The 3305-nt window shown below is 37.9% G+C and overlaps 1 long non-coding RNA gene across 1 annotated transcript; it reads left to right on the top strand.

The window, feature by feature from the left end:
• Positions 1-226: 226 nt before the first annotated feature.
• On the top strand, positions 227-3037 carry LOC145990359 (uncharacterized). The gene is made up of 2 exons (XR_014441974.1): positions 227-526; positions 2814-3037. It is a non-coding gene; the product is annotated as an uncharacterized LOC145990359 (long non-coding RNA).
• Positions 3038-3305: the final 268 nt, after the last annotated feature.

Here is a 3305-nt window from a genome sequence, read left to right as displayed (position 1 = left end):
TTACTCTGATGACAATCCAATTTCTTTCGTGCGTTATACTGCCGTCGTAAATAAAAGGTTAGGTTCACACGTGTTTCACGTCTTGAACATTAAAATTCCTCTTCTCACATAAATTAGCAGCACAATTAAGCCTAAAAAAGTAAGAAGAATCACGGAAACCAGTTGTAGAGAAGAGATATAAAAAAATACTGCTCAAGGACAGCATGCTAATTCCATAAGAGGAAGTTTCCAGACTGAATAGGGCAAGACGCTTCATATTTCGTGCAGAAAAGATGGTCAGAACACGTTCAAAGTTTTGTCCAAGCGTCTTGATCGCCCTGTGCTTTCTGCATATGGTGGCTGCCATGCCCTTCCATCATCAGGAGGCGTCAAGGAGCGAGTTTCAGGCCTGGAATCAAGATCCCGAGGGAATCACGACTGTGAATTATGGTGCATACGGTTTGATAGTGGTTCCCTGCAGAGAAGGCTACAAGCGAGATTTAAACGGAGACTGCAGGCCCGTGGTTGCGATTGCGAGGATAAACAGGTGAGCCAATTTCGATTTTTCCTTATTCGTCGTAGCTTTTCTGTGGGGATGGTAGCATGGACGGCGCCTTGAGATATCTGAGGTGGCGATACGCATTTTATTATGTAACTTTCAGACTGTAAGTTGATACAATTACTGCCATGTCGAACGAAATAAGGAAAGAACGTTTTCACCACAGGCATTAGAATCATCTTGACTGCCATAACTAGGGGTGTGCAGGACGAAAATTTTTGGTCTGGACGGGATTGAGATAGGATTTTTTTCATTTAACCCGTCGTTTGGGATTGAAAACAATTCGCCATTTCAGGGAGGGGAAAGTTTCGAAATTTACGACGCGGTCTCCTTAAGTGATTGTTTTTGCACTGTAACTGTAAAAACAGGAAAACACTACAACAAAATAATACAAGTTGATACAGAAAAAAATTAGTTGCACGTACATTCTTAACGATTGTTGGAAACTGCGTTCTGACACGAAAATGTCAATATTTGCAGACAGGTTATTACATAAGTATGGGAGCCTGCAGAAAAAGAGATCGCTGTAGAAGGGAGAAATATCTATGTTCAACAATAACAGAAGATAATAACATTGCCGAAGAGGTAAAAACAAGAATAACAGCAGGCAACAGATGCTATCATACATTTGGAAAGGTTTTAAAATCCTCACAAGTGAACCGAAAGCTGAAACTAAGACTGTACAGAACCATAATGAGACCAATGGTGATGTATGGGTCGGAAACCTGGTGTCTGACAAGAAAGGAAGAATAAAGGCTAGATATATGGGAGAGGAGGTTTTAAGTAAGATATATGGACCAATCAATGGACATGGCATCTGGATAATTAGGACAAACGAAGAACTAGCAACACTTGACCAGAACCCAAGTATAAGAAGTGAAATAAGATCCAAACGCCTTAGCTGGCTGGGGCATGTAGAAAGGATGCAACCAGACAGAGCAGTACATAAGATCTACCAAGGGAAACAGGAAGGCAAGAGGAGTGTTGGCAGACCCAGGAAGAGATGGCTCGACCAGGCAGAAGAAGACCTCAAACGAATGGGTATAAGAGGATGGAGAACTAGAGCGAAGAACCGAGATGAGTGGGCAGCTATCACCAAGGAGGCCAAGGCCCTGCATGGGCTGTAGAGCCGTGGAGTAAGTAAGTATAGATCCACCAAGGCATCTAAAACCCTGGCGTGGAAGCAGTGGCGCTAGTGTCGCCAGTTTCTGCTATGGGGAAACCAGTAGTTCGCATATTTTCCGAGGTTTCAGAAAGCTTGATGGAGAGCCTTGTATGGGACTGTGAAAGAGCTATACCTTGCGGGTTGTCCGTGTGGGTGCTTGTATTGTAGATGAAATTGATTGATTAAGAATTAGGTTTTAATTTAAATTGTAAATTTGTGACTGACTCTATGAATACGCTAATATAATGGTTTAAATAATACAACTACGATATTTGTCGAAAATAGACACACACAATTCTTCAATAAATCGTCTTAAATATGTCTGTTAGAGGTTAAAATGGCAAGTTGTGTTATAGTTTTTTTTAAAAAATTATCAGTATCAGTTTCTATTTTTGTTACAATTGAATTACTGTGTTGTAATAAATTGTATTTCATTGCATATTTGTAACGAAAGATATTTCATGAACAAATTTAAATAAATATTTTATTAAGGACTTCAAATGTTGAGTTAGGACTTGAATATGAGCGTCGCGATGGGAGAATGTTTGTCGAAAGGTCCGTCGACTCCCGCCCCCCTCTGTGAGTAAGATTAATTATAGCAATATTCTCTTTCCTTCATTTCTAACTTCCATTAAGTGATTCTCTATAAAAATGTATTTTTTTATTCAGTACAAGTGATGATAACTTTTGTTTTATTTTTTTCGATAATGTTTCGGAAGGAGCTCAAAACTTGTCAACCACCTATTACATACGTTATTGGATAAATTTAATGTTTCTATCTTAGAAACATACGATGATGATAATGATGATGATGATGATGATGATAGGCAAATGATTTGGCAAACTCGAGCCGCGGGCAAATATAAATCGGAACTTGTTTTCATTGATTTGTTGTTTTAAGTCCACTTTATGCACAATAAGACTAATCGGGACTGGACCTACAGTTTAAAGTTGGATCCGAACCACTATGTGCCTCCATCGGAAATCCAACCCGGGACTCCTTAGTATAATACAAAATAATATAAATATAAATTATATAGTTTATATTATAAGTAGGCTAGGTACAAGAAGTCAAAATATTATTGCTTATAATAAATATTCTCTTTGCAGTGATCCCTTTCTTGCATAATGCTGAAGAATAATGAAGATTATACATTTACAAGATGTCCAGAGTATAGAGGAGGTATAGGTATAGGGTGAAGGAAATAAATTTGTAGCAATTTTCTGCTACGTATGTATACCTACTTGTTTCAATTTAGTGGAATACCATTTGCATAAATAAGGATGTTTTATTAGCTCGTGTAATTGTTTGTAATAAAATTGTTTTATTTGTATTACGCAGTACGAAATCAGTTTGATTATATTAGTTTACATGGGTGGATGGATTAAAATTAACGGGTGCTTTATTCTATTTTATTTTTAAATATTCTAGAATTTTGCAACAAACAAGCAAATGTTTGTTGAAGAAAGTTAATTGAAAATATGACTCGACAATGACTTAAACATAGTTCTCTGGCAACACTGACTTGTCTTCCGACGTGGAGACCTGTGGTGGTTAGCATAAATTGTTTAAGAACCCCCCCCCCCCCATACACACACACA

This window comes from Lepisma saccharinum, chromosome 7, assembly GCF_977018435.1.
Source record: "Lepisma saccharinum chromosome 7, izLepSacc3.1, whole genome shotgun sequence".
Classification (NCBI taxonomy): Eukaryota; Metazoa; Arthropoda; class Insecta; order Zygentoma; family Lepismatidae; genus Lepisma; species Lepisma saccharinum.
The sequence above is the reverse complement of the archived record's forward strand: the minus strand, read 5'-3'. Positions and strand labels throughout refer to the sequence as shown.